The sequence below is a fragment of the Miscanthus floridulus genome, chromosome 11 (assembly GCF_019320115.1).
Source record: "Miscanthus floridulus cultivar M001 chromosome 11, ASM1932011v1, whole genome shotgun sequence".
Lineage (NCBI taxonomy): Eukaryota > Viridiplantae > Streptophyta > Magnoliopsida > Poales > Poaceae > Miscanthus > Miscanthus floridulus.
This window is the reverse complement of record NC_089590.1, coordinates 64,880,411-64,898,624: the sequence shown is the minus strand read 5'-3', so window position 1 is coordinate 64,898,624 and position 18,214 is coordinate 64,880,411. Positions and strand designations below refer to the sequence as shown.

At 44.7% G+C, this 18,214-nt stretch overlaps 1 long non-coding RNA gene and 1 pseudogene across 1 annotated transcript; both read left to right on the top strand.

Annotated features, from left to right (window-relative positions):
* Positions 1–850: 850 nt before the first annotated feature.
* LOC136490763 (uncharacterized) lies at positions 851–4,471 on the top strand. Its single transcript, XR_010767850.1, has 4 exons — positions 851–1,259; positions 1,340–1,442; positions 2,516–2,619; positions 4,165–4,471. It is a non-coding gene; the product is annotated as an uncharacterized lncRNA (long non-coding RNA).
* Positions 4,472–6,782: 2,311 nt separating this feature from the next.
* On the top strand, positions 6,783–18,146 carry LOC136492082 (uncharacterized; annotated as a pseudogene).
* The last annotated feature ends 68 nt before the right edge of the window (positions 18,147–18,214 follow it).

The following is an 18,214-nucleotide window of genomic DNA, read 5'->3' as shown; positions in this document are numbered from 1 at the left end:
ATGGCCTAAGAGATGGATCTAATTAATATAGTGAGCTAGCTTACTTAAATGCCTATATGTGTTAAATGAAAAATCCTAACGCGAAGAGTAGAATAAGTAGTTCTAAACAATGGCACGTGTATCTTATATGACTCACTTCTGTGGTTAAGAAAAATTAAATGAGTGTTGTAAGTTAGTTTATTTTAGGTGAAAATACGCTAACGAGATCCTAATAAGAAAAATAGGAGGAAACAAAATACATTGTTAAATAGAATATATATATATATATATATATATATATATATATATATATATATATATATATATATATATATATATAGCTTTTGAATCTAATTTAAATTCGAGCTTTGGTGAAATTTTTCTTGTAGCTAGATATCGCTAATTGTCTAAATTAGTAAACCGATAGAAATATATATAGGTATATATACACTCATGTGTTTTATTTTGATAAGCATGCTGCTATATTAATTAAAGTAGTGTCCAAACTTATTTCTTTCTGAGTAAATCTCTATAGATAAATATATATACATAAACGTACAGTGGGTATATGCATATGTGTACGTAGATTAGTGAAAGGAATGATGGCATATTTATAATTACATAATTACATATATATCTAGTAAAAAAAAAAGAAAAAAGAAAGAAAGTTGCACACTCACACACGCACTGCACCACACGTTGTTGCTGGCCGCTGGTGCATGTGCTGGTCTGATCTGGACTGAGAGAGAGACACTGCTGCCTTGCACGTCGAGCAATCAAAGCTGTTGCTGCCTGCCTACCCCTCAGCCGGTCATGAAGGAGAAAGGGTAGAGTGTGCACGACGTCCAATTTATTTCCTTGCTGTGCATAGAGGGAGAGCTGCCGCTGCCCTGCATGCCGAGCAATCAACGCATGTCTCGCTGCACCGCTGCCCGTGCTGCCACCGTCCGCGTTCCGCCAGGGTCGAGCTGTCCCAGCGCTCCAGGACGCTCTCTCTCTAAACCCCGCCCCTGCGGACGTCCTGCTTCATTAACACTATTGGCGTAGCCTTGAAGAACTGCTGCATCGTCTGCCCGTGCCGACCGAAGAAATCGCACTGCTTCGCGATCTTAACACTTGCTGTACGCGGCCTCTCACTTCGCTCCAGCGCTTCAGCGACTAGACATAGAAGCTAGCTAGCAGCCCGACCCGCATCAAGGCGTAAACAAGCTCCTCCAGTCAGCGGTTGGACGTCTTGCTCGACGCCGATCATGCACGCCGCCGTGATGGTAGAGTTGGGGGTAAGTCCTTCGAGTTCAATTGCTCACGTCCCCGAGTTCGTCTTAACTTTCTCTGCACGGTGCTCGCCTTATTTGGCCAGGGCGCTCGCAGGAGACGTGGTGATACGCCGATGTTCATCCTGGAGCACCGCCAGCCCTGCCCAGTCTTCTTCTGCCTCAACCAACACCATAGCGGTGTCTTTGGTGAGCTTCCGATGCTGTATCATTTTTCCTTTTGCTCTAGTATCGCTCGTGCTCACCGGAATGGCTTCGTCATCGTCGGAATGGCGCTGTTTCCGCCTGCTGCCGTGGCCAGACCGTTGTAGGGCCCCGCTAGTCGCCTAGCCACCTCCCAGGGTCCCGCTTTGGTTAGGTTTAGGTATTAGACCCCTTCCGGCCGCCGGGTAACCCTGTCGTTGGCCGGTGTAATCGTCGTATGCCGTTGGTGCGCTGCGCCGTTGCGCGCACGCTCGGGGACATGCCCGTCGCAAAGATGAGTCTTTGCAGGGTGTTGAGCGCAAACCCCTTCTCTATTGGAATAGTGGCGCGTTGCGCCATGTAGTTCTTATAGTATCCAGGTTCCTTTTTGCAAGGTTGCCGGCGCTCGCGGGCTCCCTGCCTTGGGCCGCTTGTTAGGCCGGCTTGCCGCGCGTGGTCGCGCCTCGCGCTAGGCCGAGTGGGCCGCGGTGCCCTTTTCGTTTTCCAGGGAATTAGAAAAGGTTTTCTAAAATAAATTTTGAGCTGATTTTTGTTATTTAGATATAAAATCATTTAGGGATCTAAAAATAGTGAAACCAATTTTGTTAGGTTCCTAAAATCAAGATCTATCTGTTAATGTATTTTGTTCATCTCGTTGGCGCTATTTTTAGGGTTGCTCTGGTTATTTTAAAGTGCTTAGTATCATTAAGATATCATTTTGTATGAATTATTGTGATCAAATGATGCAAGTGATAGACTTGAAAATTTTACAGTAGTTTCATTGTATTATTATGAGTTCTCTGTAATTTTTTGTAACTTGGGATAATTAGTTTACTAAGGTAGCTAATGAGTCCTAGTTCGAATATATATTAAATCAACGAAATAGAGGAACACCTTGGGGTTGTAGAACTAAAACATTTGTTGGGAAATAACGCCTTATTCGACAACATGGATACATGGCCTAGTACGTTAGTCACTAGAGCTAGCTCGTTAGCGTGAGAGGCGTAAACGTAGTTTAAGGGTTGCGGTTGCCTTTGATTAATTACGTCTCTGCATTGCATCCACGTATGTCATAATAGGAACAATGATAGATCATGGAGTCGACCGGAGTAGCAGAAAAGATGGTGCCTTGGTGATCATGTCGCCACGATGGAATACTAATTTTTGGTTATATCTTACCCAGGCAAGCCCCGGTGCATAACCCCTATTATTCTGCACTTTAATTTATGCTTGTGCATTAAGTTTAAGGAGTTGAATGAAACTCACTTGCATATATATATATATATATATATATATATATATATATATATATATATATATATATATATATATATATATATATATATATATATATATCCTTATCCTATGAGTTTTACTAGTATGACAGGATCGTGTAGATTGCTATGCTATAGGACTCCGGTACAAGTCGAGTGATTACCTGTCACTCGCGAGAGATAGGAAAGATATTATTATTACTATTATGTTATTATCACCTAGAAAATATATATGAATGGTAATTGGAGACCGGGCGGAATGGTACTTTGGATCTGGACTTGGTTGGCATTCGAGCGAGGCTCGGGTTGCACTTGTTCCATCTATGCCAGTTAAGGACCGACCGTTGCATTGGATTCTAGTCAAGTCACAGACTTATTATCATGAGCACATACTTGTTTATGGGAGCAGGGAAGACTCATTGCTCTCTTGTCGTGGGTTTTGGCTCTTTCCGGACCGACTGATTGGAGATGGGGATGGTGGACATCTAAGCACCACACTAAGTTTGGGACTCAGGTGTGGGGGCTTAGAGTCCAAATTTGGACAGGAACCTGGACCCCTTGATAGGAGAGTGGTGGGTTGGTCCTGCTTATGCCTGGGGTATAAGCGGGACGTGTGTTTTGGGGTACCCAGCTGAGCACATTAATTCGTAAATCGCCGGGTAATCAGGTACGAGTTGTCTATGATCTAGCACGTAGCCCTAGGCATTTGGTACTATCGAACCGAACCGAACCGAATCCTTGGTTCCTCGGTTCTTCGGTTCCTAGGAAGGTCGGTACCGATTGGTTCTTCCAAAATATCAGTACCGACGAAGTTCGGCTTCGGTTAGTTCGGTTCGGTTCCGATTCTGAACCGAACTAACCGACCAACTCCGGCTTCCAAAAAATCAGCGACTCAGGATGGCGCGTCAGACTCTGAGCGGGGATGTGGCGCTGCGGGAGGTTGGCTGTCGCAGGGGGCGTCGGGACTCTGGGTCTCTGGGAGGCGGGAGTTCAGTTCCTCGATTAGTTCGGTTAACCGAGGAGAGGAACCGAATTAACCGAACAAATTTTGGTTCTTAGGAAATGGGAACCGAGCAGGGAATCGAGATTTTGGTTCTTGGTAAATTCGGTTCGGTTCTCGGGTTTTTTTGGTTCGGTTCTCGGTTCTCGATAAAATTTGCCCAGGGCTACTAGCACTGTAGTAAGAACTAGAATATAAAAGATGATAAAATGGTCTGATTGCTAACCACCTGTTTGAAAGTAGCATAGGTGCTTATATAGAATGGTTAGTTAATGAACTAATGGTGACTGCTAATGAAATTGAATATAAGGACGCACTTTTAGTACTGCTTCCTACAGATGCAATAACCACGAGCCAGATAGCCTTGCATATCCTTAGAGTCTTTTATTTTCTCCTGACAGGTAAGCCTTGCGGAGTACAATTGAGTACTCAGGGTTTATTCTACCCTTTGCAGGTGACAAGAACATGTGGAGCTGGCACTTGTGTGTGGAAACCTCCTGGTGGGCTTAGCGAGGATTTTCTTAACGTTGCGGACATAGAGTTTATTTGAAATTTTCACCCAAAATGTTTTACAATGGAAAAACTTATAACCTGCTATGATGTATATAATGGATCATCATGTTAATGTTTAACTTGTCATTAAATGATTTTATTTTCACTGAGACTCTAATAACGTGATTATATTCCGCTATTATAAATAATACATATTATACTCTGATGTTGCATGAAAAGTGATGTAAGAAATGGCTAAAATGTTGTAAGCTTTATTCTCTCATTTATGATCCTGATGGAAAAATATGAATTTTTGTGTTCTCTTATGGGGTATGCTCGACGGAACTGTCTGATGTAGCTCACATTCGAGGTGCTTAGTGTCTAGTGGAAGACAATCGCCTCCGTAAGTGTGTTATTTTGGACGGTTCTGCCACAATATGTAGCCAAAAAACTTAACTTTTGGAAGGGGCACAGTTCTCCCAAATGAACTTATAATAGTCATAGCTACCACCTACTACAATTGTAGACATTGTTTGGTGGCTTGGCTTAAAGTCAGCCGTTCATCAAGTCGATTTTGTTGCCATGATTTTTTTCGCGATGTTGCACTGCATAATAAATGAATTTTGATATGTTTTTATCGAGATGGAGATGTGTATCTATATGCATTTGTTTTATTTTGTAGCAATTATAACTAGATATCTCGACAATAAGTTGATTTTGCTACGAAATGGCATGTAGCCTAGTAGTTACAAGGGTCCGAGTAGCACTTCAGGTCCTAGGTTCGACTTTCCGTAGGAGTAAATATTTAACGGCGTTGTGTATTCAGTGGTAGACGACGTTCCTGTCAATAGTGCTCATAGGTTCGTCAATCTCAATCTCGAGGATTTGCTGGCCCAATCTTCGAAGATGCTCATAGGGGTAGAGTTTTTGTGCGTGCATTTATAGGGGTGAGTATGCGTACGTTGTGAACGTCTGTGTTGCACTGTGTAATTCTAAAAAATATATGTTGATTTTGTTACAATTACATTTTATATGGATGTTACTGTTTTGTTTTGATCCAGACAGAAATAGAGATCGAGAAGTGTTTTGTGATGTTGCGGTGACTTGTTTTCCGATGGTGCAATAAGTGGGGGTGTTTAAATTTAGGGGCTAAAGTTTAGATATGTCACATCGGGTGTCACATGTGGAGTGTTTGGATAGTAATAATAAAATAAATTACATAAGTCCTCAGTAATCCGCGAGACGAATTTATTAAGCCTAATTAATTCATCATTAGCACATATTTACTGTAGCACCACATTATTAAATTATGGGCTAATTAGGCTTAAAAAATTAGTCTCACAAATTAGTCTCAATATATGCATTTAGTTTTGTAATTACTCTATATTTAATACTCCATACATGTGTCTAAACATCCAATATGATATGGACTAAACTCCTAAACTTTGGTCCCTATCACATCGGATGTTTGATACATGTATAGAATATTAAATATAGACTAAAAAAAATAACTAATTGCATAATTTGTGACTAATTTGCGAGATGAATTTTTTAAACCTAATCGGTCTATGATTTGACAATGTTGTGCTACAGTTGCATGTGCTAATGGCGGATTAATAAGGCTTAATAAATTTGTCTCGTAGATTACCGAGGACTTCTATAATTTATTTTATTACTACTATCCAAACACCCTGACGTGACACCTCTAAACTTTAGCCCCTGGATTTAAACACTAGTTTGTTCAATCATTCTCTAGTGTGCTGCGACAGGGTTCCTCTAGCTGTACTCCCTCCATCCCAAAAAGAGTGATGTTTTTTTTTTACTTTTAGACATCGTGTTTGATCGTTCGTCTTATTCAAAAATTTTGTGTAAATTATAAAATAAATAAATCATTATTGAAATAAAATAAGTCATAACAAAATATATAATATTTATAGAAAAAATTTGAATAAGACGGATGGTCAAATAAAATGTCTGAAAGTAAAAAACGACACTCTTTTTAGGACGGAGGGAGCACATGAGAAGGACGACGAATGCATGGTGTGTGACATGAATGGGTTGATTGTTACGCCCTTTATCCCAAAATAAGTCATTCTCGCTTCTCGAGAAGTCATCTTTTTTTAACTGTAACTATTTACACATATAAAAGAATAACATACCTAGATCGTTTAATATATTCTCGTAACAAACTCATCTAGTGATATAGATAATATTACACGTATTTTTTATAAATCAGTTAACGTTGACAGTATCCCGTAACGCCTTTTATTATGGGGAGGAGGGAGTATCAGTTATGGGACCCATGGTCCGACGCGACGCGCCAGATTGGACGTCCAGGTCTCCGGTGTCTGTCACGTTCACGTATAGCTCTGCCGCATGTTTTTTTTTTTCACTGGGCGGAAGGAATCGTGAAGGACAGGTTTTGGCAACCGTCAATTCGATGTCTGCTGGTGGACAGAACGGAGACCACACAAGTCACAAGCCACGGAACTGTTGGCGTGTGTATCACGTTCCAGTGTTCCACAAATCCACGATCTTATCGTTTGTCCTAGCTAGTTCACGTGATGGTCGACTGCTTAACACTGCTAACCACCAAGCTTTCGAAATATATCATCGTCGACGAGATGCGTGTTCATTCTCTGTTCTTCTCTAACCACATATATCTGGCCAGACCGATCAGTTTTGGAGCAAGACAGCTCCCATCCCTGCTGCTCGAGCTCGCAGCTAGCGCACGCTCATGGAAGACGCTATCTTCCGTCCTCGCAACACAAGGTACGTTCATGCCATATATGATATCGCCATGCTCAATGCTCGCGTGCCGTGTCCTAAGAAGATAGTAAAAGAGTGTATCAGAGTCCCTTAAACTTTTTCCTGTATGCTCACCGAACTTAATAACCGTCAAAGTGAGGATCTGGCCGAGGCGCCGAGCTCCCAGTACCAGGTCCCTGCAGCATCCGGCCTCCGCTCCAGCTTGCCTTCACCCTCTCCCCATGGGATTTTTTTTTTTAATTTTAACACTTTTTGAAAACTAATTCTAATTTTTTTTAATTTTAACACTTTTTGAAAACTAATTCTAAATCTAACACAGTCGGATTTTTTTTAAACTAACACTTTTGGCCGCGTCTATTGCTCTGGTGCGGCCAAATGCCTGTGCCGCGCCATGCATGGTGGCGCGGCAACGGGCTGACATGACGACGATCGAAATAGCTGACCGCTGACGCGGCAGGGCCTGCCGTGCCACGGATCTTGGCGCGGCTGTGAGACTGCAGGGCACCGCGCGGGCGATGGAGTGGGCACGCCTACTCTGCAGGAGCTGACACCTTTCCGCGGCGTGCACAGTGCCGCCTCAGAGGGCATCGCGGCCAATGCCAGAGGTGAGCAGTAGCGTATGGGCTGAGCCAGGGCATCGTCGGCACGTGTCTCCTGCACCACGTGCGGCACGCTGACGCCTGCGCGACTCCAGAAAGGGTCACGTCAGAAGGCAGTCCCCTGGTACGAGTGCTGACTGACTGCTCGCGCAGGCGTTAGCGTGCCGCACGTGGTGCAGGAGACACGTGCCGACGATGCCCTGGCTCAGCCCATACACTACTGCTCACCTCTGGCATTGGCCGCGATGCTCTCTGAGGCGGCACTGTGCACGCCGCGGAAAGGTGTCAGCTCCTGTAGAGTAGGCGTGCCCACTTCATCGCTCGCGCGGTGCCCTGCAGTCTCACAGTAGGCGTCGTGGGCTCTGCCGCGCCACGGATCAGGGCGCGGCACTGCCGCGTCAAGATCGGTGGCGCGGCAGGCCCTGCCACGTCAGCGGTCAGCGATTCCGGTCGCCGCCACATCAGCGGTCAGCGATTCCGGTCGCTGCCACGTCAGCCCGTTGCCGCGCCATCATGCATGGCGCGGCACAGGCATTTGGCCGCGTCAGGGCAATAGGCGCGGCAAAAAATGTTAGTTTAAAAAAAACCGACAGTATTCGATTTAGAATTAGTTTTTAAAAAGTGTTAAAATTAAAAAAAAATCCCCCATGGCACATTGTCGCTGCTAGAAGGCTGTGTGACGGCGAGGCACTTAATTTTGTTTCTCTCAGATCCGACGAATGCCACGCATGAGGGATAAATGTGGCAGGCCCATCCTTGGGAGCGGCTCATCGATCTGGGGCACCTACAATCGGACCCTGGGGAGGCTAGCCCATGGGTGCATGTTGTAGCTCTACCTAGCTTTGTGCTAGTGTCGGCACACTTCTAACCTCCTGCCATGGATCTTCAGATTAAAACTTTAACTCTGGCATGTATGAAGACCGCCGCTGACATCTTTGATGTCTTGGAGGCCTTTCGGTTCAGCGTTATTCCTCAATGGCAATAAGGTTTCTTTCTAAGTGTCTTCTTAGGCGTGTAGTTGTTGGGATGTGTTTTTGAGTTGTTTAGTTCATGCTTAGTGATGCATCTTGTGCAAGTCTTTTGAGTTGGGTTGTTGTGCCCTAAGTTACAATCCATAATAGAGTTGTGGTGTTGACCTATTGGTTGGGTGGTCGTGAAGAGGATTTTAGCCCCCCCCCCCCCCCCCCCCCCCCCCCCCCACCCACACACACACACACACAAAAAGAGTGTGCATCTAGTTGAGTTGAATGACCCGGTGTACATTTAATTTACTCAAAATTACTACAAGGATCAGGCTCAGTACTATTGTGGTTGGTGCTTTAGCAGAATTGCCGTGGTCACCGGTGCGAACAGAGGTATCGGGCTAGAGGTGTGCCGACAGCTGGCCGTCAATGGCATCACCGTCGTTTTGACAGCATTGGACGAGGGGATGGGCGCGGAAGCCATCGAGAAGCTCAAAGGGCTGGCTCTCTCCGATGTTCTTTTTCACCAGCTTGATATCACGGACGTTTCTAGCATTGCTCGAGTAGCAAACTTCTTGAATACCCGATTCGGGAAGTTAGATATCCTGGTAAGGCTGAGTATCAACTCGATGTACTGCTCTTTGGTTTAATAAAAGCTTCCGATTCAAAAAAAAAGAAAAGATACCCTAGTAAGTCATCATCTTCTGGCGTCTCAAAAGCTTGACTGGCCCGCCGGTGATCAATAGTACTTCACTTGTATATTTGTAGGTAAATAATGCCGCGGTTGGTGGGGTCGTGTACTCTCAAGATCCTGTTGATGATCTAGAATCGAGAGAGGAAAAGGTGAGGTTTATATTTTCTCCTAGTGGTAGACACTAGGATATGCTAGTCCATATACTAGTGCTACCTCATGGGTCAGTAATTATAAAGGATATAAGTATTACAAATTTATTTACATATAGATTTGGAGCCATGACTAGTCAAAATTCTTTATTTTTTATTTCTCTTATTTGCTTATATTCTAATACAATGCTCATGTAGATACTTTTTTATTTGTATTGAGTTGTGATATTTTAGTTTACCCATTGTTCTATACACATTTCCATCCTAATTCATAATTTTCTGCTCTACATGACACCTTCATGTGTTAACCTATGTTTAGTTTAAAACTCTCTCTCATGTGTTCATATTCTAACACATTATTGATAAATACATTTCTTTTTCTTTGTTGATACAAGTATAATTATTTTATATATTTTTCCATCCTCATTTCATGTTTTCTCCATTTGCATCACATTTCCATTTGTGTTTGACATATGTTCACTAGATACTCCATGTGTTGTATATTATAATAGAATACTTATATTGCTACTTTCTGATCTTTCTCCACTTGTGAGTTGTGACAGACTTTAGTTATCAATTATCTTATATACTTCCCCATTGCTATTAATATTTCCCCCTTTACATGACACCTTCATATACATGTACTCAATATGTGTTCAGTTGAAACCGTTGATTCAGCTATGTATTTGACTCAATTCAATGTAGATGCTTATAGGATCTAAATAGTGACACACATTTATGCATGCATACTTTTCGAATTTTTATATTAATAATGATAGAAGTGAGTAACAACTTTGGTATAGGCCATATCTACATCCGAGGCTGTTTCAAAGTTCAAAGATTTGAATTTTTAAAAATATAATATCTTAAAAAAATATTTGAGCCCTAAATGATCTAAACTACAAAGTTGTAGATCGGATCAAGATCTACAATCTGGATATAGATTTATCTTGATTCGACTTCATATGAAATGTTATGATTTTTCAGTTAAGAGTAAAACAAGAGAGAAAGAGAGAGACCATCTGACATGTGGGCTCCATTACCACGTCAACAAAAATGGCTGGAAAACCATTTTGAAATGGTGAAGGGGGGGGGGGGGGGGGGGGGGGTACTTTTGTTCGGTTTCAAAAGTCAGAAGTGATATGATTTCTGTTATGGAGTTTCTTAGGGATCAAAATCAGATAATGGATTGTAGTCTTTCTCAAAATGGGACGTGTGGATAATTTAGATAAATATTAGGGTTACTTTGTGTTATTTTACATAATGGCAGTGGTAGGTAATCTGGATCAAGATTAGGCGGTTACTTTAGACCTTTTTAAATAATGGAAGAGGTGTGTAATTATTTAGAAAACAAAACAAATATAATGGTTACTATTTTTAGTTGTAATTAGATTACGCTAAATAGACGGCTTGGTGTTTCTGATTTTTGTAAGGATCTATGAAATTTATCTTTTTTCTAGCACGTCTTGAAAGGATCAACGTGAAGGCACTATTAAAGCCCTGAATTAGTAATAGTAAAAATGATGTCTAGTGGAATGACGCTTGTTAGTATCCAATGATTAATTTTGTAAGGCAAGGTCTTCATGACACATTATTATAGATTTAGTTTTGATTCTAAATCGTCCACTTCCATCGTTATAAAAAGTATCCTAAAGTAACAATCTAATTTAGTATGCTTCCAAATCATCCACATCTATTATTGTAAAATTTAACCTAAAGTAATACTCTAAGATTTGCATCTAAGTTGCCTACCTCTACCATTATAAAAAAATTAAAGTAAGCCTCTAATTATGTATCTAAATAACCCATATCTTTCATGGTTAAGAATAATCTAAAGAAACCCTGAATCTATACCTTAATTGTCTACTACTGAACAAGCTTTTCTGTTCATGTGTGCGACAGTTCAATCTCATGGATAGGGATCAGAGGCTTGAATGGTTGTGGCGAAACTGCCGGGAGACCTACAACGCTGCAAAGGAAGGCCTGCAGACAAACTACTACGGCACAAAGCATGTGATCGAAGCCTTGCTGCCTCTGCTGAAAGCCTCCGACGATGGAAGAATCGTTAATGTCTCCTCCGACTTTGGGTTGCTAAGGGTACCTTCTTATTGATCAAATTCAACATCCAATCCAGCCATTCATAGGCCACTCCCCAATTGGCTCAGTGGTCGTCAGTTGTCTTAAAAGAAGTTCTTCATCAATACAGCATTTCAGAAACGAGGATCTGAAGCAAGAGGTGAACGACGTGAGCAAGCTCACCGAGGAGAGGCTGGACCAGCTGCTGGACCAGTTCCTCAGAGACTTCAAGGCCGGCACAGCAGAAGCACGCGGGTGGCCAGTAGCGTTCGCGGCCTACAAGGTGAGCAAGGCGGCCGTGAACGCGTACTCAAGGATCCTGGCGGCGAAGCAGCCCGCGCTGCGCATTAACTGCGCGCATCCCGGCTATGTCAAAAGTGACATAACCTTACACTCGGGGCTCCTGACGCCGGAGGAGGGCGCGAGCAACGTGGTGAAGGTAGCACTGCTACCGGACGGCAGGGTGACCGGCGCTTTCTTTGAGGAGGGCAAGAAGCTGGCCTCCTTCGTGTGATTTCTGGATCGGCCTGGCTCGCTGCGGCTGCTTCTCACGGTGTATTTGGACCACTTGGTATCATGCATGGTATGTTGCTTGTTTGAGAGTGTGGTAGCGAATGGTGCTGGACGATTCTGGTAATAAATTGATTATGTTTGGGAACGTTTGTGGTGATGACCTGATGATGCATGCCATTTGATTTTTTGAACGAGTTGGAGGGGGTTTTGGCCCCTACTGACCTGGTAATACATATATAGTGGCACTGACCTTTTTTTTAACGAGTTGGAGGGGTTTTTTGCCCCTACTGACAGTCTGACACAGACCCTTTTTGCATGGCAAGATAATCACCCTGTTCGTTTGATCGTTTCTGTGGCTTATAAGTCGGCTGGTGCCGTTTTGTTGTGAGAGAAAAATACTGTATTATGACTGATAAGTCTGCGAACAGGATGGGGGTGTGTCAGCACTCTGCAAACGCAAGGAACGTTCTCTGCTTTGGATCTAGGAGTCATGGTGCAGCAGGAGCAGTGTGGCACGACATGACACACAAATGTTCGGAGCAATCCGAGTGTACCTCAACTGATTAGATTAGATTTTTTTTGTGAAATCTCCCATCTGAGTAATTTCTTAACTTAATGCAGGTGTCTATATTTTTCTAAATTTATTTTAGAATCTAACAGCGTTTTGCTTTTCATGAGTCCAAGAGGGAGGGAGTGAGGTCACTTTAGCTTAAAACCTTAACATTGGCTCAACCTGATCTACACAAGAAAACATAAACTAACTAGTATGTATGCACCTTAGACTTTCTAGTGTGACCTATCTTAACCAACTCACAAAGAGTTTTGCAAACTAAACTAGAAGCATTTCTATCAACCAACCAATGCTAATCTAGAGATAAAAGCCATGCAAAACAAGCACAATGCGAAAACTTAATGCGTAAGGTAAAGAGAAAGTTAAGAGAGGACAACCTTTTGAAGACAAGGATGTATCCCATGGTATGGGTTACCAAAACACAACCTCTGGTCCATGCTATAGATCCATAAAGAATATGTCACGGTGTTGAGCTTGCCACAAAAGCTTGTGTAACCAAACAAGTGCCGCAAGCCACACTAAGGCTCACCGTCGCTACTTGATTCTCCCAATCACCATACCATTGTCATTCTCACCGGATTGTCCTACCAAATGTCTCCTAGGGAGGATCCCGTGTGCTAGGACTGGTGTATTGTTCTTATTACTACTTAGAACATTAGGAGAACTCCACCATTTTGGTAGTGTTTAGACACAAATTTAAGAAGTTATTATGAATTATATTTCATAATGGTATAGGTAGGTAATTAAATGTAGGGAGTAGTTTATGGATTTTCATAATTGTGTGGTAATTTTTTTTTATAAAACATAATAAATTCATTGACTATTGTTGGTAACGATGATTAGAGTCTATTAGTTGAAGGCCAGATGTTTATGATATTTATAAGCAATTATTGTATTTATATTTTTCTATTACATCTCATGAGTAGTTTGTTTTTGAACTGAACATCTCATGAGGATTAATGTAGAGATTTTGCTGGATATATCTAATTTAGTAATGTTAAGATTTAGATGCATGTGAACTAAGCATAGCTTAGCTGGTTGGCTTCTTTGTGGTGAAAACATATTTACTCAGGTTTAAGTCCTTGATTTGACGTAAGTGCTCGTATTTTTCTAGATTTATCTTAGGATTTAACGGCGTTGTTCTTTTGGTGATAGGCGACGTGCCTCATGACAGCGAGATGCCTATGGTAATCTCGAGACCTGTCGATCCAGTTTTAGTCTTTAGAAGGTGCTCATAGGGAGAAAAAGTTTATGTGTGCCATCATTAGGGTCTAGCCTTAGTTTTTCGGATGTGCTCATAGGAGTAGGTGTGTGTTCTTAGGGTTTGAATATGCCTATATATACATAAATGTCTATGTCTTTGCTATGATTTACAGAAGGTTTAGGTGCCCTTTGAATGGGATAAAAATTCTTGGATTCTAAGTATCCCACGGCTTCCAAGTTTCGTAGGATTTTGGGATTCTAAAAGTATGTGAGTAAATAATGCTCTAAAATCTCTCCTGCATAGATGGTGTAGAGTTTTTTCATCCAAATTCTCATAATCCCAAATGGTAGAGCTAGCGGATGGACGCTCGCGCCTGGTCTGTGTCGCGTGCCCCGCCCGCTCTGATTCGTAGCTCCGTTTCCCGTGGAACGCGCCAAATTACAGCATGAGGAGGCGGTGGGAGAGGAAACCACCTCCGTGCGCACCGCGCTGTGGCTACATGCGCGCGCTTTTTACTCCACCGTCTGTTCCCAGCCTCAGCCTGGCGTGTGCGTGCCGACTGCCTACTACGCTGCCGAGGAAGAAGGCCACGCGAGGACCGCCCACGTGTGCTCCGCTTCGCACACACATGCAGGAATCCATGCGCCCCTCCGATCGTACCTCTGAACATGAAACACTCAACATGAAACAAATGCAATATATGTCTAAAACAACCGAAACATTTGGAACATGCACTAGCAACATATGCGTGAAACATATGCAATATCTAGATAAAACACTTGCAACATACATCTGAAACAGATGAAATATTTTTATATACGTATTGCAACATCTACATGTATTTTTGCAACATCCAGGTAAACAACTTGCAACATTCATCTCAAACAGTTGAAACACCTTGAACATACACTTGCAACATGTTGTTGCAACGCAATGTCACCTTGCTGCTTGGGCGAGTGGATACTCGTCGTTGCGGAGCTCGACGCCGACGCGGAGCTTGCCGGTGTGGCAGCGACGCAGGTAACTCACAAGTGGGGTGGCGTCACATGAAACTCCTCTTGCCTGCTTGCTGGAGCATCCATCATGGAAGCTCGCCGGCTCGGTGGCGCATGCGTGGAGCTCGATGGCGCGCCGGTGGCTATTAGCGTGTGCAAAGTTCGTCGGCACGACCGCCGCAACCTATGCCCCATTGTTCCGCATCGAAGTCATCAACGATGGGGCCTGTCGTGTAGCACCCGCACGACCGTTGCTGCGCTCCCTTCTGCCCTGCGGCCGGTGCGTTGATGGTCGTCTCGTCTGCGCCGCCGCTCGCCTCGATTTGGGGGCGAGGGAGGTAGTGAGGTGAGGGCGTATCGAAGGGAGAGGGAGGAGTTGTTGCGCTCCTAGGAGCAGACTATGTTGGCGGGCTCAGAACAAATGGATAAGAACGATTTGATCGGGCTTAGAACAAATGGATAAGAACGATTCGATCGGAAGCGACGTTGGGCTATATCATTATCGAATCCCTAATGATTCAAACGGCCCTTTCGATGCACAATCTTTTACCAGCACGTAGGCAGTAGCTGCGGGCAAACCGGCACATGGCTGCTGCAATTTGTCATCTTGAAGATGATCGAACCGAAAGTTACTGATTTCTGTTTGTTTATTACCAGTCGACAACAACGCATACCAACCGTGCCACTGCTACATCTGAGCAAGTCATCCCCTTTCTTCTTGTTCGAGCTCAGCTACGCATGGAAGGAGCCGTCTCCAGTTCCGTAGCCACAAGGTATAGTAGATCGGTCGCTCTTGGCCTCTTGCCGTGGAGCGATCCTTCCTATAAATCTGAACTGTATCACGCTGTCATGGTCGCTAGGCAAGAAACATTGGTCCGTGGCTCCGCTGTTGCCAGGATTGCTGTGGTCACCGGCGGCAACAAGGGAATCGGATTCGAGGTGTGCCGGCAACTGGCCAGCAGCGGGGTCACCGTCGTTTTGACCGCTAGGGACCAGACGAGGGGTGCAGTGGCCGTCGACAAGCTCACAGGGCTGGGGCTCCCCGATGCCATTTTCCATCAGCTGGATGTCAGTGATGCTTTGAGCATTTCTCGATTGGCTGGATGCTTTGAGCATTTCTCGATTGGCTGGTTTCTTGAAGAACCGTTTTGGGAGGCTAGACATCCTGGTGAGTTTCCATTTCCCCTTTGTGAGACCCCGCTAAATGGGCCGATTTGATGGGCTAGGCCAAATGACCGAGTATTGTAGCTACGGAAATTTAGTCCCACATCGAAACAAGAGGCAGTGCCGAACCAGCTTAAAAGCCCGAGCCTGGAAGGGAATTAACTTTGGTTTGATTTTTTTGCGTGAAGCGAGGACGAAAGCGCAAGAGAGTTAATTAGCAGGCGTAGTCCATTCAATGTGTAGAGTGGATCTTAGCCGCCATCTCGGGTCGGAGCGTTACTAATGGTATTCAGAGCTAACTCTCACGGTTTCACGGACATATGGCTCGGAAGCTCAGACAGGTTTCACGGGACATATGGCTCGGGAGCTCAGACAGGTTGATCCTGGACATTTGTCCCGTTTGATAGGTTGGCTCGACCCTCGACGAGGACGTCGAGTCTTTAAGAGTGGGTGTATGTGAGACCCCGCTAAACGGGGCGGTTTGACGGGCTGGGCAAAACGACGAGGCTGTAGCTCTGGTTTGACGGCACTGTAGCATCGGCACTGTAGCTACGAGACTTTAGTCACATATCAGAAGTTGAGGGGAAAATGAACCAACTTATAAGCCTGAGCTCTATGAGAGAATTAACTCCGGATTTATTCTTTTGCGTGGAGCGAGGACGAAAGCGCATGGGAGTTAATTTAGGGCCCGTTCGGTTTGGCTGAAACTGGCTGGAAAACACTTGTTGGCTGAATTATTGTGAGAGAAAAACACTGTTCCGGCTGAAAAAACAAACTAAATATGGGGTATAAGCCAAACGGGGCCTTAGTCCCACATCGGAACCAGAGGCAGTGCCGAACCAGCTTAAAAGCCTGGACCTAGGAGGCTATTAACTTCGGATTGATCCTTTTATGCGAAGCGGGGACGAAAACGTAAAAGAGTTAATTAGTAGATGTAATCCATTCAACATATAAAGTAGATCTTAGCCGTCGTCCTAGGTCACGGCGTTACACCCTTCTGAGCTCCGGTGTCTGCATGGTGCTAGATTTCGACATGGTCACATGGCCACTGAGTGCTGGGTGCTTTATTTGACCTGTAGCCGTGTAGGTGAATAATGCTGCAATCGGTGCGGTTGAGCTTGTAGACGATCCCTCTTTTGGTCCGCCGCAGCCAACGGTGGAAAAGGTAAGCGTTCTGGCATCTCCACAAAACCTGACAATTGATAAAAAATCACGGCGGTGTTAGTGCTCAGTGGTGCCTGTTCCTTGGCCCTTGCAGTTGAGTGACATGGATCGACATGAGAGAGTTGAGTGGATGTGGCAAAACTGCCGGCAAACTTACGCCGCCGCAAAGCAAGGTCTGCAGACGAACTTCTACGGCGTAAAGCACGTCACGGAAGCCCTCTTGCCCCTCCTACTGTCCTCCTCCGACGGAATAATTGTCAACGTCACCTCCGGCTTTGGGCTGCTCGGAGTAACTCACCACCGAACCACATCAATTTTTCAGAATTCTGATCTCTGAACCAATCTTATGTGTGCCTGAATCCTGAGGCAGTTTTTCAGAAGCGATGAGCTGAAGCAAGAGCTGAACGACGTCGACAACCTCGACGAGGAGAGGCTGGACGAGTTACTGGACGCGTTCCTGAAGGACTTCGAGGCCGGTGCGGTGGAGGCCCGCGGAGTTCTCGGCGTACAAGGTGGCCAAGGCGGCCATGAACGCGTCCTCGCGGGTGATGGCGAGGAGGCACCCGGCGCTGCGCGTCAACTGCGTGGACCCCGGGTACGTGAGGACCGACATGACACGGAACTCGGGGCTCCTCGCGCCCGAGGAGGGCGGCGCAACGGTGGTGGCCGTGGCGCTGCTTCCGGAACGCGGCCCGACCGGCGCGTTCTTTGACGCCGGCGGCGGCAAGGAGACCTCGTTCGTGTGATCGGTGGCGGATGTTTGGGCACGGCACGGCTGGTTGGTGGTTGCGGCTGCTCTCGCGTCCGCAGGCGTTCTCACGACCTCAGGGTTTGATCAGTCGGCGTTGCGTGTAACAGGGCTCTGGATGGGCTTCTATCTAAAGCTAAAACCGCTGAGAATTGGCCAAAAAAAAAAGTAATCAACTTGTGCCAAATTTTGCCATCAACTGCCATTATTCTTGGTGCTAACTGCTAAGAGAGCTCTTGATGGGGCCTGTATACAGAGCGGCTGCCAAATGCCAGCACGTGACTACATATGGGAGTATTAGACGAAATTGAATTCGTTGATTGCGGCCAGCGGCCGAGACGAATGATTACGGACTGGTTGGTTAGCTTTAGCTTTACGTATCCATCAAGTCCTGTTGGCTGGTG